This window comes from Rhinichthys klamathensis, unplaced genomic scaffold (assembly GCF_029890125.1).
Source record: "Rhinichthys klamathensis goyatoka isolate OS25496 unplaced genomic scaffold, OSU_Roscu_1.1 h1tg000264l_1, whole genome shotgun sequence".
Classification (NCBI taxonomy): Eukaryota; Metazoa; Chordata; class Actinopteri; order Cypriniformes; family Leuciscidae; genus Rhinichthys; species Rhinichthys klamathensis.
In genome coordinates, this window is record NW_026606785.1 from 2,002,533 (window position 1) to 2,028,686 (window position 26,154).

General features: G+C 40.3%; 1 pseudogene; it reads right to left on the bottom strand.

Moving 5' to 3' along the window:
- Positions 1-1,704: 1,704 nt before the first annotated feature.
- Positions 1,705-25,911, bottom strand: LOC130102013 (cilia- and flagella- associated protein 210-like; annotated as a pseudogene).
- Between the last annotated feature and the right edge of the window lie 243 nt (positions 25,912-26,154).

Here is a 26,154-nt window from a genome sequence, read left to right on the forward strand (position 1 = left end):
GGAACCAAAGTTTTGACAAAGTCGCTGGCTTCCTCCGCAGAAACGAAATCCTTCTCAACACCGTTGTATGTGATGCGAAGACGCGCTGGATGAAACAGACCATATCGAGCACCGTCAATGCCACGAAGTTGACGTCTGACCTCGTTGAATGCAGCCCGAGCCCGAGCTATCTTGACAGTGTGGTCAGGAAAAACTGAGACGGTCGCGTCTCTGACTTAAATCTGCCGGAGCTCTCTCGCGCGGCGCAGAATGTCAACACAGTCACTGTAATAATGAAATCTGCACACAATGGCTCGTGGACGATCACCAGGCTTGGGTTTGGGTTGGAGAGTCCGGTGGGACCGGTCCAAAAGCGGCTCCTTTTCCAGATTGAACGCTTCCTTCAGTAAGGCGGCCACAGCAGCCGTGGTACAGGTGTCAGGGCCCTCCGGTACTCCCACTATCCTGATGTTGTTACGCCGTGATCTGGACTCCAAGTCTTCACATTTATTTTCCAGCATGGCTATGTTAGCTGTGAGGCGCTCGATAGTTGTTTTCATCTCGGCGATGTCATCTGAGCACTCGGTGAGTGCGTGCTCCATCTCTCCGACCGTACCTTTTAGCTCAGACATGGTAGCATCGGTAGCAGCTTTATCATTCGCCAGCTGTGACTTCACCGCTTGCAGGTCAAGCTTAATAGTAGGCAAAGCATCCCCGAGAGTATCCTGGAGTTCCTTTTTAAAAATATCAGCAATATCTTTCCTCACCGAGGCCAATAACTCGAGCTTGAGTGCAGCGATGTCAAGGTTGGCATCCGTCGAGGAGCCCTCGACCTCTGAGGTAACAGATGATCCACTCGAAGACGCGGTCGCAACTTGCAGACCAGGCCGCAGTTGTGTCTGAATAGTTTTGCGAGTTTTAGAAATCTTTCCAGCCATCTTATGCAGTCCGGAGTTAGACTTTTTAGTAAAAAATGTTGCGGAGTAAGAATATACTAAATATGTAACGAAAAAGCGCAGAAAAATAACAATATTAACTGAAATCGGCAAGAGCTAACAAACTCACGTCCTACTCCATTGATGCTCGGCAGCGCCCCCCTGTTGTGCAGTATTTTGAATTCTTTAAAAACCTTGTTTTCTCGAGCCTTTTCTCCGACCGTTCTGGACGACACCTGTTCTATCTAAGGCTGTTGACATTTTAACCCTCTGGGGTCTGAGGGGTTTTCTGGGTCCCTGAGGTGTTCTGACATGCTCTAACATTTGCGCTTATTTCTGTTACTTGTGACATTTTCATGGCTAAAGTCTTATTACACTCGCCTTCAGCTTGCTGTGGACGCCAGCAGCGTAGGCGCCGGTGCCGTACTTTTGCAATCAGGCGTAGACAACGTAAACCATCCCGTGAGTTTCTTCTCTAAGAAATGTAATTCTGCCCAGCGAAAGTACTCCACTATCAAGCAAGAGACTTTGGCTTTAGTCCTGGCTATTCAACACTTCGAAAGTGTATTTAGGTTCTACAGTACATCCAGTTAAGGTCTATACTGACCATGACCCACTCAAATTCCTCAGTCGCATATACAATTCAAATCGTAGGTTAATGCGCTGATTGCTTCAACCTTTTAACCTCCAAATTGTGCATGTCCGGGGAATAGACAATATTATCGCAGATGCGTTGTCTAGGGTGGATGCTTAATAGTATTTTTTTTTTAAAGCTGAACGCACTTTCTTTCATTTGTTGTATGTATGTGTATTGGAGTGCTTTTCCTTCTTCTTTAGCTTTTTGAGCTTGAAGTTTTTGCTTCTCCATGAAGATTTGATCTGCTTCCTTCTTTGCATTCAGCATCTTCAGAGCTTTCTGTTCCAGCTCTTGCCTCTGATATAGAGTTGAGAAAAATGTTTATTTCAATAAATGCATTTCAAATTCTATATATAAACCGTGTGATGCTCATAAACCCAGCATCACTGTGGTAAAATTAAGCAATAAGCCCCGCGAAGCCGTGTTTTACAGTGGAACAGCTGAGGGACGTTGTTAGGCATGACGTGGAGCGGAGATTTAAAAATGTTTACATGTCGTTAGCCTCATAGCTATTATGCTATGAGACTAACGATGTATAAAAACATTAGGAATAGGTAATTTACCCTGGATTCTCTGTGTGCAGAGATAGATTTCAACATGGCTGCATGTTTTTCTTCTTTCTCGCGCTGCACTCGGGCCCGTCTGGCCTCACGTTCAGCGACTGCTTTTGCGATGATATCTTCCTCATTGCTGATTTTTTCCTGCTTCTGCACGGCTAACTTCTGTATAACAGTCTCTCTATGTCTTTGACGCTCTAAAAGGCAAAAATAAAGACAAATACAAGCCCAGTTCTGAGACAGTGGAAAGAATTATACTTTCTCCAGGCTTCCCACTCACTGAACTTCCATTAATTCAATAACCTTCCCAGTTAGATGTGATTCATGAATGAGCAAGTTGTAAGAATGTGGATGTCAAATGATATGTCAATGTTCCCAAAATACCTTTCACAGACAAATTAAAGATTGGAACTGGTTTGCAAGCACGTTTGAATTTGAAACAAACACTTAGAGCAGTTTCTAGTTGATTAAATACACCCGAATAACTAAGTTAGCAAAACTCAAATAATTTGAGGTAATCAGTTACATCAAATTGTTTAAGTTAAGAAATTGAATGTGTAAGTAAGCAGAGCTTGCAGATTTTTGTTTTGTAATCATATATTTTAATTGCTTTTAACTTGAAATATCTGAGTAAGATAATTCATACACAACTTAAAACTCTCATGTAATCTCAACTTCAATATTTTTAGTAGTGGAAACTTGGCTAGATTTAACAAGCCAATTCAATAAGTGCTACCTATAGTATCAGCATATCATAGCCCTTGCGGAATGAGTACATCAACTTAAAACATTTAACACACACTGTTCTCAAACCAAACTCGTCACCGGCCATGATGGTAACTCCCCAAAAAACCCAACATAACAGAAACTCTTCTAAACTAGCATAACAAAACATTAAACACTACTAAATCTCCCACTTAACATTAATCTGGCACAAAAACCATTATATGACACTTAATTTTAGCATTTACTCTCCCTTTTGAGTGTCATTGCAAAGCATGCTGGGAAATAAAAATCCCAGCCCAGATTCAGTTAAATTTAAGTTTGTCAAAATTAAAAGAAACAAGTTCATAGAACTCAAAACAACGAAACAATTCAACTTACTTAAAATGTGTCAGTTTTGTGAACTCAAAAGAAAAAATAAATGTTAAAATATTCATAAAATTGTAAGTATCGTATATTAATTTGATGGAACTAATTTGTATAATGTGAGTTGGCCCTACTCAAAACAATGGATTATTTTGAGCGTTAGGGTTTACAGTGTTAGGAAGCTAAAAATACAAATATTAGATGAGAAACTTTAACCTTGAACTTAGAAATGTTGCCTTGGCAACTAATTGAAATAACATTTCACTTTGTAAGTTGAAGTACTAAAATTACTAAAACTGAAGTAAATATAAAATAAAACTCAAAAGAAATAAAATTAAAAAACAGGGGGAAAAATGACAAAAGCACACAATTCTGAAAATAATAATAAAAGGTCATTCAAAACATTGCTAAATACTGTATACTATAAATAATACTAAAATATCACTGGAAGCCCATGATCTCTAGAGATTCACAGTTTTAAAGTAACAAAAATGCCTAAAATGCGCCCAAAGTTATTTTATCTGTTGTCTAAGCATTTAATATATAAATGTTAGTATGGGTTGGAAGTGTTTAACATAATTAATCAGCATGCTGTGTTTTTGATGCGTGTTAGCCCTCATAAATGTGCAAAAATGCTCCTGAAAATAAAGAAGTTAATTTCTGACACTAATGAGTGTGATTAATATCCACCACAGGACGCATTTCCATTGTCTTATGTACAATACCTAAATGTACAATACCTAAATGTTTCCTCCTGTTTTTCTCTCCTCATTCTCGTCACTTTTTCGCTCTGGCTGGCGATCTGCTTTCTCTTCTCCTCCTCTTCCTCTTGCCTCCGAGCCTCCGCTGCTTTTGTCAGCTCTCTGTTGGTCAAATGGTCCTGATGGAAGACAGAAGAAGGGATTTCAAAACCGCATCTGATTCGATCTGCTTTTACAGTGTGTAAGGACTCAAGGGCGGATCTAATCCGTGGGGAATTTGCATATCATAATTAATAATTGGTAATTAATAATTATTCATGCATGTTTGGATTAGATCAGTCTTACATGTTAATAAATCTCCCGATAAGGGAGGATCTGTCATTTTACCTGCATGCATGCATGTGAATCCTTGAAATTAACCACAAGTTGATTGCAATTAATTACACGGACCACGTTTCACAAAATAGGTAAAATGAATTAGCTCAATTGTCAGTATAATATTTGTGGGGATCCACAATATCATCGTACTTTATAGGATTTCAGGAAACGCAATTCTCTGGCCAGAAGAATTGGGTTTCCCGCCCTATAAACACATACTCTTTAAGGTATATTTAATTTTAGTAAGCTTGTAGCAAGATCTTTGGCACTTAAGGGACTTGAAGCTGAGCAAAGAGACAGTACATCAATCAAATGAATATATAATTAATTTAATAGAGGCATGACTACTTATGTATTTACTACGGTTACAGGGGATATATGTATTTACAAACATAATAAACAAACAAAACACGATAATAAGACATCAATGAACGAGAAATGCGTAAAGTTTGGACAATGGATAACTTACAGGCGTGAGCGAGTAAGAGGGAGAGAGAGAGGGAGGGGGAGAGAGAGAGAACATTAGCAGAATTCCTCCTAAGACATTCACCTCTCTGATTACAACACAAAACATCATCTTAAAGCTTCTTAGAAGCTCTATAAAGAGATTATACTTGCACAAGTTATGTTATGGTCTCTCTGTGTCGAGGCATTCCTGTACAGCCCTGTCTGGCCGCGTGAGCTGAGTCCTTTGTGTGTGAGGAAGCGTCACGTGGGTTGCTTGGCGCGCGTGTTGAACGGAGGTTCAAAGTCTTTGGGGTAACATTACCAAAGGGAAATAGTTCGGCTAAATTCGTTTCACTTCGTGGAAGTGAACTGAGTCAACTACGGAAAACAAAACTTTGACTAACTTTGAGTTAACGTTACATCTTTGCATGGCTGGTGAAGAAGCGCGTGTGCATCTCTCAGTCCGTCGCGTCACGTGGTCACGTGCGCGTGTTTCTCCTTCATAGCGAGGCGCGCTCGTTTTTAAAGGCTTGTAGTTGGATTTGCTGAAGAGATTTGTCATGCGGTGTTCCTTTCACTTCGTGGAAGTAAACACTGAGACTAATCTAAAACTGAAAAACACAAACTAAACTAGAAACAAATTAAAGAAAGGCGAAGAGCTCGCCTGGAGGCGAGATGTTACATTATGACACGAGGACAAGCGAAGGAAGAGGGAGTTAAGCCTGCGGTTTGTCCTTTTGAAGACCTGACGTTTCCGCCTTCTTTTGGAAGAGGGTCCAATCAGGAGCTGTCCCTTTGGAGGGAGATTTTATGACCCTTTGTGTTATAACCAGGCATTTAAATCTCTAGTTTCATTGGGTGTTCAAGAGAAGAATCTTCACAATTCTTATAATACTAATGTGTCACAAAGTTTAGCAAAATGTAATGTCAATTAACAAATGGGGAACGAAGATTGGAGTTTATCGAGACCAAACTTGCCACAAATGGATTTGGTTAAACCTTAGTGGGCAAAGTTTGAAACATTATCCCATTAGAGTTGTCGAGAAACATAGACCAAACCACAGAAAGGCAACTCATGAAATAGGGAACTTAGATACATTTGTTCATAAAATTCTCAAGGGGATATATAATAGAATATATCCATGAATGCAGAATTCATTTCTCCTTCTTAGTTAAATCCAGAGAGAGTGAGACACAACAATTCTGGGGATCGACAGTTATATGTAAAATGCATAATGATAAAGTCACAGTTATTCCAATGTAACCCGGACAACAAACACATATAAAACACATTGAATATATCTGGTTAAATGTCTTTTAAAAAGAGAAGTTTCTTTCTCTTGAGCATCAAATTCCAAGTCAGTCATAAAAATGTCTCGTAACTGGACACCACGCTCTGTCCTGAGCGGGCTTCACTTGTGGGGGATGCGTGTGTGTGTGTGTGTGTGTGTGTGTGTATAAATTTACATTCCAGGCTTTTTGGGTCTTTAGCAGGATGTACTTAGTTATTCAGATTCACCCTCGCCCAGTCCTTACAAGTGTGAATGTTGTCCAACAACCGGCTTACACGAAAAGCATTCATTCTTTTTCTCTTCACTTCTCGATTCTGGCGCTCTTTGATGGCCTGTTCCCTCAGATGAAGATCTCGGAGTTGCTTCATCTCTTCAGCCTCCCTTCTCCTCTCCTGCTCCTTCTTCATGTCATGCTCCTTAACCCTAATAAAGGAGGAAACGTCAGACACATTGACACATTAAGGTGATTCCCAGCTAACAGGGAATGTTCTCAGAACTTTAGATACGGTTCTCTCAAAGTTACGAACAAACGTTCTTCTAGTAACATTATGTTTGTTCAAAGTTATCTGGTCTTTAATCATGTTCTCAAATCATTAACACAAAACAGAACTTATACATAATTCGTGGAGTGGTTTTTTTTACAGAAAAAGTAACAACATTAACCCTCTGGGGACCAGAAACCCGCCGGCGCGTTTTGCTCGTTTTTTTCACATAGCAGAAAAATAGACTTAAAGTACTACCATCATTTCTGTTCATATAGAGTTACAGTTTTTTCTGATTGCTTAAGCACATTTTTTGTAACTATTGGCTATTTTTGCAAAACTCTACACACAAATAAGAAAACCTTTCACCCAATTATCAAAACATTGTAGTTCTCTTGCAAAAGCGAACACAGCTAGATTAACTCTTCACACCTTCGTAAAAATGGTGTTTTCGTATCAAACAGTAAACACAAGCCATCATCTACTAAGCACACAATGTGCCAACTACACACTGATGGTATGAATACAAAACACATCTGGCTTTTGCTTTCTCTGTGTACAGATGTCAATTTGAGGTCATACTTTTGTCGTAGTGTCATGTAAACATACAAGGATCCAAACTTCAAGTATTGGTGTTTATTCACACTCATCAAACCAAGACAAAGTCAGAACACAAAATAGTAATTTCAAAAAAAAAAAAAAAAAAAAAAAAAAAATATCAGCCTACATCATGTCGTCTTTCTGGGTCCGGCCACAAAATTTCGTCCACATCGCATGCGATATCCTCCAGTCCTAGGCACCGGGGAAAATATCTCCTTGAATGCCGTATCCAGGCCTGACATGATGCCTGGTCAATATCTCCACATGCCGCCTCCATTGCCTGTAAAAGGGCTACCTGTTGATGAGGATGACCGTCGTACACTTTCCAGCACCAGGCAGAGAAGAACTCCTCGATGGGATTTAAGAATGGAGAGTATGGAGGGAGGTTGAGTGCCATGAAGAATGGGTGGTCTGTAAACCAGTTGCGGACCAAAGCAGCCCTATGGAAACTAACATTGTCCCATATGATGAAATATCGGGTATGCTCTGGTCTCTGAACAGTGAGCATGTCATGTAAGGTGTCCAGGAATGCAATAATGTGTGCAGTGTTGTATGGGCCTATGGTTGCATGATGGTGAACAACACCATTTTGGCTTATAGCTGCACACATGGTTATGTTACCACCACGTTGTCCTGGGACAATGATGATGGCACGGTGTCCAATAATGTTCCTGCCACGTCTCCTGGTTTTACTGAGGTTAAAACCGGCCTCATCTACAAAAAGTAGCTCATGTCCCATGGCATCTGCTTCTAGTTCCATCACTCTCTGGACAAGACAAAACAAATGCAACACATCAGGCCCATGCACAGCACTACAGTATGCACTTCCAAATTCAGAACCAATGACACTATAGCTTACCTGCACATAGTCATATCGCAGTTGCTTTACACGTTCTGTGTTTCTCTCGAAAGGAACTCGGTAAATTTGCTTCATTCTTATTCTGTGGCGCGCAAGTACACGACTTAGTGCAGAAATGCTTACACTGTGTATATTTTGAAAGATGGTGTCATTATCAATTATGCGCTGCTGTATTTCGCGCAGTCTTATTGCATTATTGGCAATCACCATGTTCACTATATGGGTCTCTTGCTCTGGAGTGAACATTCTTCCTCTGCCCCCAACATCTGGACGTCTAGCAATTCTGTAAAGTAACAATTTCAGTATTTTTGCATGTATGGTACTGTTGTGTTTCTCATTAGAGTATGGCAGTGCTACAAAGTACTTACCGATTCTCATTTCGAAATGTCCTAATGATGCTTGCCACAGTGTAGCGGCTCAAATTAGGCTGAACCCGTTGGCCAGCTTCCCTCAGGGTCATCCCATGGTTGATGACATGGTCCACTATTGTACCTCTGATGTCATCAGTTATTCTATTTCTTACTCTTCTTACCCTTCCTCTTTCCCCTCCTCATCCTCTTCTTGCTCCTCCTTGTCCTCTTCCTCTAACTTCCTCTAACCCTCTCGCTTCTTCAACTCCACGTCCTCTCCCTCGGCCTCCTCGTCCTCTTCTTGCTCCTCCTTGTCCTCTTCCTCTAACTTCCTCTAACCTTCTCGCTTCTTCAACTCCACGTCCTCTTCCACCAACTTCTTCACCTCCACGTCCTCTTCCTCCAACTTCTTCACCTCCACGTCCTCTTCCTCCAACTTCTTCACCTCCACGTCCTCTTCCTCCAACTTCTTCACCTCCACGTCCTCTCCCTCGGCCTCCTCATCCTCTTCTTGCTCCTCCTTGTCCTCTTCCTCTAACTTCCTCTAACCTTCTCGCTTCTTCAACTCCACGTCCTCTTCCACCAACTTCTTCACCTCCACGTCCTCTTCCTCCAACTTCTTCACCTCCACGTCCTCTTCCTCCAACTTCTTCACCTCCACGTCCTCTTCCTCCAACTTCTTCACCTCCACGTCCTCTCCCTCGGCCTCCTCGTCCTCTTCTTGCTCCTCCTTGTCCTCTTCCTCTAACTTCCTCTAACCTTCTCGCTTCTTCAACTCCACGTCCTCTTCCACCAACTTCTTCACCTCCACGTCCTCTTCCTCCAACTTCTTCACCTCCACGTCCTCTTCCTCCAACTTCTTCACCTCCACGTCCTCTTCCTCCAACTTCTTCACCTCCACGTCCTCTTCCTCCAACTTCTTCACCTCCACGTCCTCTCCCTCGGCCTCCTCTGATTCTCACTCTTCTCACTCTTACTGCTCCTTCCATTGTACTCCACACAGACAGCTTACCTGTGGCTTATTTATAGTGCTTAGGCTGATTGCAAAGTGAACTAATTATCTAAAACAGTTTTCACATGTGAAAGTGTGCCAGACAGTTGGTAAAATAGTGTTAATGATAGCCATACATGTGTATAATTTTGCTAGGAGTGTGTTGGAAATTTGGTAATTGAGTGTATGCAGTGAGTTGTGTTTAAAGTTCTGCAAAAAGAGTGTTGTGCAGTGAATTGTGCCTACAGTTTTGCAAAGTGTGTGTTACAAAATTGCAAACTGAGTGCAAAGCAGTGTTTGTGCTTTTAGTTTTGCAAACTCAGTGAGTGGTTTTGCTATACATATTCATAGTTTTAGAAATTGTGCTACAATAATCACGATTAGCGCTTAAGCATTCAGAAAAAACTGTAAGAAATATGAGAAAATAATCTGTTAAATGTCTACTTTTTTATGTGCCCACATACAATCGAAATAAAACATAAAAAAACCCAGCAAATACTATTCACCCAGCCATAAGCAATATATCTTTTAAATCATTTGAGTTTGTACTTTTAAATGATCCGATTCAAAACTAAAATTAATATTCTCCGTTTATGTCATCTATATAAAAAGAGAGACGTGTCAGCCCGTCTCATTACCGTTCTCTCAGCTGATTATCTCTGGTAATGTGACACGCCCACGGAGAGCACGCGCTATTCAAACGCAAATATGTGAAGCAACACATTGAGACGCGTTAACGCCCATAAACTCTGAAAACACACATTATTTTTTAGTCAGATTAATCTACTGTCGTCTTGCGCGGCTATATGAGGAACAATCCTGGGACAATTTACCACAGAACAAGTGCTGGTTTATTTTCACTTCGAGGAGCAACAGATTCAGCTGAGAAGTAAGTGTTTTATGCAAGTGCTTAGTTCTAATCGCGATATAGAATAACGTTAGTGTCTGTAAACGGAAAAATAGCATACTGTTTAAATGTAAATCATGTTTGTGTGTGTGTGTGTGTGTGTGTGTGTGTGTGTGTGTGTGTGTGTGTGTGTGTGTGAATGAATGAATGAATGAATGAATGAATGAACGCACAGATACGTACTGTTACAGACTCTAAAATAGACATCAAATAAGCTTTTGTTAGGAGTTTCTGCTCATACTGTTAAATATATAGTATGTTTTGTCAATAAACTAATCAACTAAGATGTTATAGTGTTTGTTCAAGCTATATCATAATAATGAATCCTCAACTTTGAAATATGTATGATCAAACTAAGACATTTATGGAAAAAGACAATTTTCTTTTCAAGATGTTTCCAACTCTAACTTTAAACTGAAAAAAAAACATGTCTATATGGTGAAGGGTGTGTGATAGAAGTGTCCAGACGTATGCACCCTGTATTTTCCTTATATAAATCCAAACAATCTAAAAGCCATTCTTTTTTAAATCTCCTCAATCTTCTTTGTGCAAGGCTCCTGTAATGATATGGCCTGATAGCACCTAATAGGGCCATATTATGGGAGGGTCTTTGTCTTTCTCAGGTGTGAAATGCCATACATATTAATGAGAGATCATGCCTCCTCGCATAAAGCTTTCTCAAACAAAACACGTCATTAAAAATGTAAAATACTTTATTGACTTATCTGAATGAGTAGTCAGGATGATTCTCACATAGTTTTGGAGCAAATATTCTAGACTATGTGATACAATTTTCAAAAGTCTTGTGAAGAAATAATCAATATGTGTTTTGTGGTCTTATTTCAGCAACTTTCATTTTTATTTTTTTCAATAACCACGCATAAACATTATTCTCTTAAAAATACAAACATGTACATACATGTTGCTCACTTATCATGGTAGTCCCGTCTGTGCTATATAGAGTGAATTTAAACCTTTGCCATTAACATGTTTATAAATAACTGAAAAAAGCACAAATGTCAGTGCATGTCAAAACATCCCAAGGGCCCCAAAAACACTCTGATCCCCAGAGGGTTAACATAACACTACTTTCCATTAAACTAACTAAGTAATACAATTAGTTAATTTTAACGTAACACAATATTGTAATGTATTACTTTTAAAAGTAACTTTCCCCAACACTGTTCAAAAGTAACATTCCCACAGTGTTTGAAGAATAAAAATAAATAAAAACATTTTAAATGTTGTTGACACTTTGAACGTTTAGGGAACATTCAGAAATAACATTTATATCTTAATTGGAACGTTATCAAAAAGTCCTTAGAGCATATTTGTGTTAGCTGTGTATGCACTGAAGCATAAATGCACTTTAATTTCTCCTTACTGTAGTTTCAAGCACTCAGAAATGGCCAGTTGGTCTCGTTTTCTCTGCAGTGCTTTCTGTCGCTCCTGCTGGACCGCCTGCTCTTCTCTGCAAGCCATTCGGGCCAAGATCTCTCTGTCCACGGCTCTGCTGGCGTTCTGCCTCATGCGCTTGAGCTCGATCTGAGCCTCTCTTTCCTTCAGGACCTCCGCCAGCCTCAGAGCGCTCTAGAACAACAAGAGGATCGTTTCTACTAACATTTCACCACAGAAAAACAGTTGCATTTAATATTCAACAATATCATAGATCTGCCTTAAGGTGGACGATGATCCAATTTTTTATTATTATTTTCATGTTATCACTGTGAAGCTGCTTTGATACAATCTGTATTGTAAAAAGCGTAATATAAATAAAGGTGACTTGACTTGACTTGTGGTCTAATAACGTAAGACACACACATGGAGGCCTTTGACTCTGTCAGTCTGGTGGTACTGCTGGGTTTTAGTTTTTTCAATAGCCTCCTTTCTTTTCTGGGCCTGTTATCTTGCTTCTTCCAAGTAGATAGGTTTCTTCTCCTCCTCTTTCATCGCCTCTCGAATGGATTTCGCCTCCAGTTTTTTTCCATCGTTTTCCCTGTAAGGACAAAATCAGATTTGTTTGTTGTACTTTGTTACTGTAAACATCAAGTCTCATATTATAACCCTCAGAGACCCAGGTATTCTTTTATTTATTTATTTTTAATGAAGACAAACTAAAATATCACATCAAGATGACATTCAAATTACAATTTAACATTACCTACTTAGTATAACTTAGTATTATAATAGGGGCACAGACGGCGGGGCGGCAGTGGCTCAGTGGTTCATGTTGGTTGTCTACAAACCGGAAGGTTGGTGGTTCAATCCTCGGTTCCACCTGACCAAGTGTCGAGGTGTCCATGAGCAAGACACCTAACCCCAGCTGCTCCCGACGAGCTGGATGGCGCCTTGCATGGCTGCCGTCGTCCGTCGGTGTATGAATGAGTGAGTGAATGGGTGAATGTGAGGCAAATTGTAAAGCGCTTTGGTGGCCATTGGGTCTGTGAAAGCGCTATATAAATGCAGTCCATTTACAGACACAAAAAGAAAATTAGACAGCGAGAAGTCTAAATAAGGCTATATAAAAACAATAAAAGTGTCTGACAGGTTCTATAGACAGACGTCTTTAATAATCATAGTAATAATAATTTATAATTTAAATAAATTATTCTTATTTCTTAATAAAGACTCATAAAAAGGCCTATTTTCTTCCTTAAAAGTGATTAGGTCATTAAAAAGTATGATGTTTACGCATATATAGTTTTAGGGTAAATTTGGGGGTTTTCAAGCAAGTATTATTGCTCAGTCAGTGAGACTAATGCTTTCTGTACACCTAAAGACTTTGAAAAGATTTAGAAAAGACTTTATAAGATTATCAGCTCACATCTAAAGATTTTGGGTTCAGTGTTTTTAGTCTCAGACTAAAGATTTTACATACACTGAATCTTGTAGTGACACTATTTACAAGACTACAACAAGATTATTTTAGCTTTTTTTTCCCACCAAATTCCTCCCATCATGCTCAGCAGTGATTTAACAAAAATGGAGGAGAAGCAGCTACAGTTAGCTATCATTAAATAATAATAATAATAATAATAATAATAAATTATCATTATTAAATTATATAAAGGCAACCATACAGTCATGTGAAAAAATAGGACACCATGAAAGCCTGTCTATTTTTCAACATACGGACATGTAATAACATAACAATACTGAAGGACCCAGTGATTTATATAAACTATTTAAAAATAAGAAAGCCCTTTTTAAGACTCTCTGTGAACTGTAATTTTAAAAGAATGCAATTTTTGAGGAGGAATAAATTAGGACACCCCCCATATATTTCCCCCACACTGCTTATGAGTGTGGAAAAGGATTTTAAAAGATATCAAAGGACTTTGACATCAGCCATTCCACCATTTTACCTCACTGAATTAATTTCAACAAAGGGGGGTATCACTAGTTATTAGGGGTCCTAATTTTTTCCTCCATTAAAATAGGCATTTTTATGCATATTTTTTGTTTGATGAGTAAAAATATGTTAATTTATATTGTTTAATTACAATAAATCACTTTCTTTTCCAGGAATAAAAAAAATCAAATTTGACATTATGTGAACATTTCTTAACTCTTTCCCCGCCAAACACGAAATTTTCCGGGTTTTATAAAAAAACGCTTCCCCGCCAAACACGGAATTTTCCGGGTATCCGTGTTTTAGGTGGTATATACGGTAAGGAAGACCCACGCGCATGTTTTGAAAGAGTACACAACTCAAAGATCAAAGCAACAGACTGCGATCGTCTCTAACGTGAAGAAGTGGAGTAGTGAGAATGTAGCTCAAAATATCAGACAGACAAATGCAGAGGTATACGGCTGATCAAGTGCTGGAGGTGTTGATGGACTCGGAGTCCGATCACTCTTTATTTGATCATTCTGAATCTGATCGGGACGAAGTAGTCAGTGAGAGAGATGCACATGTTGTCACAGAAAGTTCTAGCCATGGACGTGCCGCAGATAGATCGTTCACCCGTCGATCTGGACGAAGACAAAGTTCACCTGTGTGTCGAAGATTGGACAGTGACAATTCAGACTGTGACATTACAGACTGTGATACTTCGGACAGTGAGTGGACGCATTCAAGGTCAAGATCTAATTCGTCGCTCCAAGGTGCCAGAACGCATAGAGGTAAGACAAGATAAGAAAATATCTGAGAAAGTGTTATATCTTTATGGGATATATATATATATATATATATTAGGGTGCATCAAAAAACACAATTCTTGAATTTTGATATGGCTGGGTGCTAAAAGTGTTCCAATATATGTAGAAACAACAAATGCAAAATATTTTTCCAGTACATGATGATTTAGGGGTGCCACCGTACATCTGTTTTTGTAGGATAAAGTGGTTAACAGTGCTCAATGGTCGCCATTGAGATCTGAGGTAAACAATACTACAGCTCAAGAAATCTGAGGTGATCTTTCTGTTTGAGGTGATCTTTCTGTGTTTGGTATGTATTATTACATATTACTATCATATCTGGAATTGTATCTTTGTATACTTATTTATCATAAGTCATTTAAGTCATATTTATAGGTATTTGGTGCTCATTACATCTAGCTAACGTTAGCTAGCAACAGTTTGCTAACCACAGTTAGCTATCTATGTTAGCTAAGCTATTAAGCTTAACATCAACAGTATTCTAGAGTGGACAATGTCATATTCACAGTATAGATGACTCATGTTTATTGAGAGTAGCATTGTAGTTGGTGGTAGACTTAGTCAATGCTAACAACAAGCTGCGGAAAATCGCCCAGGCCAATCGCTCCAGTGAGACTACAGCGAAACAATTGGAGAAAATGGAGTGCAGACTTGATGCCACATTTCCGCTGTGGCCTCCAAATGTTGAAAAGCTGATTGATAATCCAGAAGACCTAGCTTTCTTGGCCAGCATGAAGAATGAGAGAGTGGCCACATTTGGGGCCGGTTTCACAAAGCTATTTTAGACCGGTCTATAGTGTTAGACAAGTCTAAAATTTGCTCATAGACTAGTCTAATGCAAGTTAGACTGTTTCACAAAAATAAAGACTGACTTAAAGTAACACCAGGTTACTTTTGCTCTCGGGGTGGGGTCCCCCTACAGTTGGGAAACAGTATTGTCCTCTAGACCTCTACTACTGTCGTAAACTCTGTCATCCTACATGCACGTGCAATTGTTGACAACCACGATAGCCCTGAACACTGTAGGAGGAGGTCACATGCAGGTGTTCTGCTTGCGTCTTGTCTGAAATGTCTTCATCCCAGGTACAGTGGCATATATTTCAGCATGTCATATGAATATAATTTCATGGGTTTTATTTTTTTCTAACGACAAATGATCGCGATGATCACGTTTACAAGCCAGCGTCATTATAGTAGCCTAGTCTATTGGTTACCGTTTTACTGGATCTATATGATACTTCAATGCAATGTTTGAGTGGTAGATAATAACCATATATCGTCAATATTATAATATCAAGCTACCATAAATGAATCTGCAAATTTTACAAATCGATTTGCATTATAGCTTGAGGCAAGACAAATAAACAAATATCACAGACATGTTAGGTATCCTAAAATATGATTTTGTACATCTTATATATTTACTTGCAAGAATGTAGCCCCTACCAAACTTGTACAAGCCGTTTAGACATAGGCTTTCATTTGACTTTTTGTTTTGTTTTTTGCCAAGTCTGCATCGGTCGGGCACCCCTCCTCCTCCTTCAGCTCACGCCAGCGAGAAAATGCTGGCCCAATTCTGTTCTGCCTTTAACGCGATCACTTTCTCTTTTTCTCTTTTTGCTTTGCTCCGATAAAACCTTTGCTTTCTTGTTTTTCTGTGCTGCTTCGGCCATGACTATAACATTTGGCTCGCACGTCCGATTTTAAGGAAGTGGGGGTGGTGGTGGAAGTGACGTATATGCCGTAAAGCAGTCGAATTTTGTAGTTCTCTTTGTTCGCCGGTTACTACCCGAAACCCGAAGTTTAAAAGTACGATTAAAAACGCTACAGACCCCGTCAGGCTATGGCAGACGTGTCATTCAACCTATTGTAAGTCGATGTACCATCACAAGAGACTTGGAAATATATTATGAAGGTTGAAAAGTTACCTGGTGTTACTTTAATTTAGACCAAAAAAATTAGACGCCTTCCCCCCCAGGCTAACTTAGGTCTAAGACTCTGTTACCTTGGCAACCAACAGTAACAATCAGTTACATTACAAACAGCCAAAAGCAAAGGGAAAATGGCCCTTTCCAAATTAAACATTTCTTCTTGTTACTACATTCTCCGCTAAATTTCCCAAGTAAAATGTCCTTGTAACTGTTATACTCCTCCAACAAACATATATTTTCCGCTGGGGTAAACTGCACTGAGCAGATGAATGCGCTTACTCGATCCGCCATGTTTTTTGTTTTGAAAAGTGTCTTATTTTACCCAGAATGCATTGCAGTGTAGTCCTACTTAAGATAGTCAGAGTCTTAAGCGCTTTGTGCAATGTCCAGCTTGGAGTCGGAGAGTGATGAGGAGACAGAGGAGGATACTAACACAGTCTATCCACCATCTGAGGGCGAACCATCCCACAAGCAGAAGACTGGAACAAACGTCTTCATTCCTTAGCCGACCAAGTGTCGTGTCACTGGCTACAAGGTTGAAGATGTCACCAATGCAACAGGCTGCCTTCACGCGTGGCCTTGTTGCAGAGTCAGGCGGTGAATGTACACATCTCTCTGCATCTTACGCAAATGCTGACCGAGCAAGACGCCAAGTGCTGGAGACAATCAGTGAGGAACAGCACAAGCAGTGGACACCACCTCCATTGTGCACCCTACACTGGGACAGCAAGTTAACACAGATGCTCAGCAATGTGCGCCAGTTGGAGGAGCGTCTTACAGTAGTGGTTGGAGATACAGAGCGGCTGAAACTGCTTGGTGTCCCAGCGTATAAGAAGCAGACCAATGAGGCATGTGGAGTGATCATTGGCCGGTTGACATGCAAGTTGCTGCAGGACTGGTGCTGCACTGACCAGGTTGTCAACATGGCATTTGACACAACATGGCATTTGACACAACATGGCATTTGACACCACTGCGTCAAACACCGGCCATCTCACAGCAGCCTGTATTGCCATACAGCTCTCACTGGGCCGACCACTGCTTTGGTCTGGGTGCCGGCACCACATTGGTGAGGTCCTCCTGAACCAGGTTTTCACAGTGAGGTCAATGTACGTGCAATGAACGTGGTCAATGACTGTGTCCCGATCGTGGCGTCAAGCTCACATCCGACTTCGTCGCAGTGAGCAGAATGTGAAGGAAAGAATGTGCTGCAGGCAGTTGAACATGACCACAACATACAGCCAAACCTTCGCCGCTGCAAACACAAGCTAATCCCTGAATAGGACGGTTACTCTTGGGTGGCGGGTGGGGAGACATGTCTGGGGGAGACGCACTGGTTAGGTTCAGAGTTCAGGTTCCATTTCCTCTCTCTTTGTCCCTGGTGATGTTGCTCAGTGGAGCAGACTCTGGCACAGACTGAGCAATTAAGTTTAAAATTTAGTTAGTGTCAGCTCTTACCATTAGGCCCTGTTAGTTGCCAGTGAGTTAGCCACTAGACATCCATCCGACATCCATCCATGCTGCACAAAATTCAGGGTAAGGCCACGTGAACATGTCCCATTGACCTCCAATCATTTTGTCTATAGGACAAATGAATGGAGAATCTTGAAAGTTGAATTCTGAGAAATGCCCAAGTTGCCCAAATGGCAAACAAACAACTTTTACTTTTATAACCCTATATTTGTTACTGTATAAAATGTTACTGTATAAAAGTTCACTGTACTCAACATTCCCAGGTCAACCTTTTGGCAATTAGACTAAAAATTGAAATTTCGCCAAAGTTCATGTGTTAGGTGGCACCCCTAAATCTCAATTGAATTCCTTAAAACTTTGCAAAAGTCATTTTTATGTTAATTGGAACAAAATGCAATGCCAGCCAAATTGATATTTTGAAATAAAAATTTCCCATTCAAATTTGATGCACCCTAATATATATATATATATAACACTATAATATTTGTGTGTGAGTGTGCATGCATTTATGTGTGGCTGTGTCTGTAAATATGAGCGTGTAATGGCCCAATTGTTTCTCTCTTTGTGCACATTTAACACATTGTAATATATGTTTTTATATATATATATATGTGTGTGTATCTAGGTCTGTTTATTGAAAGTAATTCCAATTATTTATATCATTATTCACAGGTAGAACACAGCGAGGCAGAACGCATAGAGGTAAGAAAACAAAATATCTGAGAAAGTGTTATATCTTTATGGGATAAAATATATATATATATATATATATATATATATAAATAAACACTATAATATTTGTGTGTGAGTGTGCATGCATTTATGTGTGGCTGTGTCTGTAAATATGAGCGTATAATGGCCAAATTGTATCTCTCTTTGTGCACATTTACCACATTGTAATATGTATTTATATATGTGTGTGTGTATCTAGGTCTGTTTATTGAAAGTAATTCCAATTACTCATATAATTATTTACAGGTAGAACACAGCGAGGCAGAGGCCGGATGCGTCAAGTACATCAACACGGTGCTGCTGGTGACCAAACAAGGGCCACTGTGAACCATCCTGATCCAGCTGAAGATGATGAACCTGATGATCCTGAGTGGCATGAAATTAACTGGCAGCCAAAAAACATTCCCTTCACTGAGAATCCTGGGCCTATCGGTGATGCTGCTGCTCTTGAGTCAGAACAACCTGTAGACTTTACTGAGTTGTTCATTTCTAATGTACTGATTCAGAACATTGTTGATCAGACCAACCTGTATGCAGATCAGTGTATTCAGGCTATGGATGACACTTCACAACATGCTAGATATCATGCATGGAAGCCTGTCACAGTTTCAGAAATGAAAACTTTCATGGGGCTCCTTTTTCTCACTGGTATCATTCATAAGCCTGAACTTGATATGTATTGGTGTACAGATGACATGTTAGCTACCCCCTACTTCAACAAGGTCATGCCTCGCAACAGGTTTGAAATCATATGGAGATTTCTTCACTTCAATGATAATACAACAAGGCCAGACAATTGTACTGACAGGCTGTACAAAATCCGCCCTGTCTTGGATCACCTTGTGTCCAAATTCCGCGAAATGTATCAGCCCAAGTCAAACATTTGCATTGATGAGGGGATGTTTCTGTGGCGTGGACGCCTAGCTTTCAGGGTGTACAATCCCCATAAACCCATCAAATATGGAGTAAAATCCTACATCTTGTGTGATTCTGATACAGGGTACTGTTTTAACATGAAGCCCTATTGTGGGGAAAGCGCTGCCCTGGGAGACACGGTTGTCTCTCTTCTTGATCGCCTAGTAGGTCACGGCTACAGATTGTTTATGGACAACTTATACAACTCTGTAAGACTGTGTAAGCGCCTACTTGATATGAAAACCCATGTACGTGGTACAATTAGGAAAAACAGAGGTGAACAGATCAAAACATTGTGTACTACCCTTTTATCAGGAAGTCACACAAGTGGACGAAGAAATTTGTCATGTATCTGTTTCAGATCAGTTTGTTCAACGCTTTTGTCATTTACAAAGCGAAAAACCCACAGGGTAATTGTAACACTCTTCTCTCATTCATCCAGAGTGTTATAAAATCATGGACCAGCCAACAGTATGCTGGTGGTGGGGAGGAAAGTGTTGAGCCCCCAACTGAAAACACTCCAAGAGCACCATACAACACTGACCCAACCAACCGGCTGAATGTCAGTTTTGCTGTTCATGAACTTGTTCCAATCCTGCCCACTCCCAAAAAGCAACACCCAACCAGAGGATGCAGAGTTTGTGTACGTAAGGGGTTGCGGAAGGAGACCTCGTTCTACTGCAAAAGTTGTGGTGTCCCCTTACATCCTGGGAAATGTTACTCCGTGTACCACTCAAAAGCAAATTACACTGCCTAAATTTGATATATTTTACATTTATTTATAAATTTAATTTATTTTGGAAGGTTTTATATATGAAGGAAACGACATCTGAATGTATTCTGCTTGAAAATGCACTTGTTTGATAAAAATGCCTTTTTCTCAGCTTTTTGTCAAAAATGTTGTGTTTTTGACAAAACCCATGGGCGTAGTAAGCAAAAAAAAGTGGGTGGGTCCTCCCCCAGAAAAAATTTACTAATGCCATTTCATGTATTCTGATGCCTTTTAATTAAACAAGTAAACTAAACTCGCCTCCACGTCGTGCATTAAATGCACAGCTATCCGTGGATTATCCCGCTGCTGATACCATGGTCATTTGCCAGCATTGACAACTTAAAGCTGTTATTGATGTTTGCAGCGCAATATTTGACTGGACGGGTACAACGGGCGGTTATTTTCGTGAGTTGCGGCTCGTTGAGAAATATAATGTAGCGATTCAGCGGAAATGGAGTTTAATTCATTAGGGCATTCCTCAAGTGTAATGGATTTCACTGACAGCGCTCTAGAAAGCGAACAGACATATGCGCTGAATGTAAAAGTGAGTGGGTCCAATATCATTGGTCTTAAAAAGTGGGTGGGTCTTGTCCCACCCATATACAATGGTTCCGACGCCCATGACAAAACCTACCTCTGTTCAAGTGGCAATAAAAAAAGAACAAATGAAGATAAAATAAAATCGTTTTTTTGTTTAAAAGCAGAGGCTCAGATCTTTATTTTGATATATAGCATCTTCATATATTTGTCACGAGTCTATGATGGAGGACTCAAATGCAGAAATGTGTTAACAGGTTTTATTGAAAGACAGTAGACAAGACAAGAGCGATGGTGGTGGGTGAGGAGGTGAATAGTCCAAACAGTAGGCAGGGATGAGGCACAAAGACAGGCAGGCTGAGAGAGCGCTGAATCCAACCCAGGATGATAGTAGGAGGGAGGGTTAGTGATGTGACATTTGAACCGAGGCATCGGAGCTTGTGTCGAGAAAAAATGGGCGTGCCAGATGAAGCCGCGATTCGAGGCTTGTGTTGTTAACGTGAAAATCACGTGACTGATGACAAACGAGGCCTCGGTTTGTGTGGATACGTCATCGGTTCGGTCTGAGTGTCGCTTCCGGATAAAGGGGTTCGAAACTCGCGCCACCTTGTGGGTGTTGTCAGGAGTAGTAGAAGCTAGAAGCAGTTGTAGTGTCAGAGAGTCAGAGATCTCTCATTGTTGTTATTGTGTCATATACGTGTTAGGGCTGTATATTATTACATTATATCAGGTTAGAATAGTTATTATTAATAATAATTGTTATTATTAATTATAGAAGCTATATTATAGTCTTGTTATATTAATTAGATAAGATTATTTGGATTGCTTTGTATTTTTGGTAGCTTAGATTTTTGGATCTGGACTGCTTTTTCATTTGGATTGCCCTTTTGGATTTGTTTGCTTTTTATGGCATCTTCCTTTATCCTGGTAATGGAGCCAGCAAGAAAGAGGAGATCCTCCCCTGTCTGGGCTCAACAGAAGCATCAGTATCTTCATTTATACCCGCTGGCACTGACATTTTATGTTCCCCTGCATCCTCTGTTCCTTGTGAAAGGATATTTTTCCAAGGCTGGAGAGGTTTTGTCCAAGAAGAGGAATTGTCTAAACCCCAACACACTTCAAAAAAATTCATTTTCTCAATAAAAATCTATTGCAATCCTTCCTTCATCCACCCCAAACTGTGGTGTTTACAGCAGTTTACTTTATTACACTCCCTCGAGTCCCTCCACCATAAGCACTGCACTCAACACAGTCCCTTTTGTTGTTCATACTGTCACTATCCAATATTTTTTTTTTTGAATAAATTAATTAACTGTGTGTGTGACAGTTGTCTCTGTACAAGTAAATGCAGACAGAGAAAGATACACGTTTTATTTCATACCCAGGCAATGGACAAATGTCTGCACAGATCTCTTTATTATTGCAAATGAAAGGTTACAGAGAAATTAACAGTGAGAAGAAGATAAATAAATAAAACAGAGCGGGAGGGGGGCGGGTCATTGGTTCAGAATGAATTAATTTGCCTGCTATTTCTTTGCACAGTAGCTAGGTGTCACTAGTGAGCAATGCTGAATGAAGCTTCGAGTAATGAACCTTTGGGTGAAGCAATGGGCTGCGAGGTCTCAGTGGTTCAGGAAGCCTCATTTTGCCATCACTAGGGAGGGTAGACACAGAAGGCCAGCAAGAGACTGTCTTGCTGCTTGGCTGATGGTATAAGCGGCCAGGGAAGCTCAGCTTGGAGGACAAACTAGGGAAGACAAAAGACACAGAAAGCACAAGAAACGACGAGACTAGACGAGGAGATTTAAGTTAGCTCTGACTAGAAATTACTAGACTGTCAAACAAACAATGTAGCACAACGTCTATACAGAAGAACAACATCTAACGAACTGGCAACACATGAGGGCAAGAGAACACATATAAAGGGTGTAGTGATAATCAGATAGGTAATTGAGCCAGCTCTGGTATGGGGAGTGAATTAACTAGATTCTAATTTAGTTAAGTTCCCCTTAACTTCCATTCGTGAAACAAAGGGGATAGTGTTTTGAATTGATTAAATCATTGACTCTGACTCGCACATGCAGCATCTTTCTCTAATGAATGAACAACGGAATGCTTTGCTTACGAGTTGAGTCAGCTCTGGACCCCTTAGGGTCTCCTTGGTTTGACCACCTCACAACAGAGCATTGTGCAATGAGTAAGTCAATTCACAATGCTGCCTGAGTGCTGACAGACAATTGCCCATTCCACACACACACACACACACCACGGATGGACAGATGCACGCCACACATACAGATACACGAACACAGACGTCTTTGTGCATAACTTAGGATAAGAATGTCCTATAAATGTATATAACACAGAAATTGTATCCAACCTTCCTGTACGCATGCATATCTTATTAGCTTTGCTTTATAATAGAAGTGTGGTTTGCTAGTGTATAGCTCTGAAGTCTAAGAGTTCATCAAAAGAATGTTCCAACACACAAACACCAGCCATGGAACTTTTCAGAGAAAAGTACCTCTACATGTTTTAAATATATTCATTTTTGTGCTTAGATGTCGTCACATGCCATACTGGAAGTACTGACAATTTTATTGTGTGTTAAGCAAACTTTAAAGATGCTTGTAATTCTGCATATGAATGTAACTCTATATTCCGATAATCTTCATGTGACGTGTCTGATATGTCTGTAATTCGCTCAATCTAACGGAGCCGAATTCCGATAGCATGATGAAGTAAGGTGCATTATTTTACACATTTCATATTTCAGGAGCCAAACGGCTCAAATACAATCTCCTCATGAAGTGGGCATCCCCCACAGGACAAAGAGAACTGTGTCCGCTTCAGATCCGCGGACGGTCATGTGTGGTTCGCGCAAACAGAGGCGTGAACCCTCCTCTCCATAAGAGACACAGAAGTTTCTTTCGGAGAACACGAGAGCTTTTTCCTGTGAGAGGTTTCTGGATCCATGGCCCCCTTAGGGGGGGCTTTCTCCGTTTTCTTTAATCTTTCTTTATTTTCGTCTTCGGACTTTTCTTACGTTTAGTTTCAGTGAAATGAACGTAATCGGCAACTTCAACCTGAAGGAGACTCTTTGAATCTGCAGTGACCACGCTCGCCCGGAAAGGCTGAGAAAGCACGCACCCGCTCCTAAGGACACACACGCAAGACACAGTTTTCCTCAGCAACACCAGGAGAACCAAAGACCTTTAAGCCTTCCTTCAAACTAACGCGCTTTGCCCGCTCTGAAAGACCACGTGAACGCGTGACGCAAGGACAGAGACACAGACACATGCTTTCTTCACATCACGCCAGAGAGCGTTACCTGTGCAAGTAACCGTTTACCATTCTTTCAAGGTTTAAGATCTGTTGAGTCTTGTTCTAACTCAGAGGTTCTGTGTCTGTGATGAATTTTGCCAAACCAGAAGATCTCTCATCTTCTTTCTCTCTCTCTCCCTCCCCATCTTTCTCCCTCGCAATCTCTCTCTCTCTCACTCCTGTTTGTTACTCGTCTGTATCGTTAGTTTTACTGTTTAACTGTACATACATGTATCCTGTGTTCAAATGTAGAATTCTGTATCCGTAGTTTCAATTATTAAAACCATATTCTTGATTGATCCTGAAGTGCTCATTTACAAGTCAATGAAATGAATATCTCATAGCTACAAAGCTTTACAAGTTGTTACTATATCAGTAACGTAAATTTTATAAACACGAGAAAAATTAATGTTCACGGCCGGAACATTGAGATTTCTTGGAGTTTATAAAAAGGGATAACTTTGTTGAGAAGTTGGTAAGTTAATCTTACGGCTGTTTGCTGGACAAACCGATTGTTTGATAAACTAAATTAATTCCCTTAAAGTTGTCTCATATAATCGATCTGTAATGAGACCATTGATATATGAATGAGGAATTATAATTCGTTATGATTTACCATTCATATATACAATCGATCTATTTTCAATTTCGATAATTTAACTGTAATATGCAATATATTAATCATATTCATGATTAATTATTAAAATTCCCTATGCATAATTTGAGCTAATTAAGGCACATCTCGATGTGGCTACAAGGGAGCTAAGAACAAGAGGAACAGGTGAGCACACTCAGACAAGGAACAGGTGACCACACTCAGGTAAACGAGGACTCAAACAAGGGAGCAGAGAACATGAGGAACAGGTGACAACACTCAGACAAAAGAGGACTCAACTAGACAAGAGGGTGTGGTACAGGGAAACAAGGAGGCAGGAACAGAGGAGCACATGGCCAACACAAACAAAACCATATGTTAAAGCACAACACAAACATAGAGACATGAAACAAAGACAACACAGACAAAGCTGCCAGAGCAAGACCCTGACAATATTCATAGAAGAAAATATTCTGCGGGCCATTAAAGTTTAGTGAAAATCGTCAAAAACCCTGGCGGTGGCTGGCAACTTTTTTTTAAAAATGCTGGCGGGGAAAGAGTTAATAAAGAGTTGACTATTTAATGGGATGACCTAACTTTTTCACATGACCGGGGGTTATGAATCTATATCATTATATGATGAGAACAATAGTTTGAACTAAATGTCTTGAAAGGGTATAATTTTAAATGCTGTGTTGAAATTATGGATATAAGTGTTTCTTTGTTGTGACTGATGGCTTCCTGTTTCCGGTTTTCTGAGAACGATTTTATTGGTTGTTGATTGTTTTACGTCACTATGACTACGCTAGGACTTGCGATAATATCAAACATGTTTAATATGAAAGACTAGAGAAAGACTGGCATAAATCGGGTCGCCGACTCCAGATTATCACCTCACAATTAACGATCGAGACGACGGGAGCGCGCCGAGACTCCAGTAAGATTCCTAAAGACTGCCGGTCTTTAGTCTGGGACTGTGAAAATCCTTTGGTGTACGCCCGGCATAAGAAGTACGGAGCCCCGCACAATAAGAGAGCTACAAATGCAGTAACTCCAGTGCGATGCTGTCACTCACAGCTATGGTGTTGGGTTTGACGAGCTCTTTAGAGCGCATGTGCAGCGCCTCCCGCTGTTCAGCCGCTGCTATGACACTTCTGCTGTGACGATTCACTCCGTTCACACTGTCCTGCATGCGCTGCCAATCAGATTTGGACAAAACTAGGTCTGCTTCGTATTTCTCTATCTCCCAACTCACAACTGTATGCATTAGACAACAAATTTCCAAGTTATTATAAAAGCCATTCCTGATAAGCTGGAGTCGATGGTTGCGGTCAACACCTCTCATATTGCCGGATTGAGAGAAAAGCTTAACGCCGTGTGTGATGATGTGAATGAGGTGAAGACCAAAGTTTCCCAAGTCGAGTCACCACTGTTGAAAGAGAACAATCGGATCGGCGCATTGGAGTCACGCATCACTGAATTGGAGCGGTATTCCAGACGTTGGAATTTG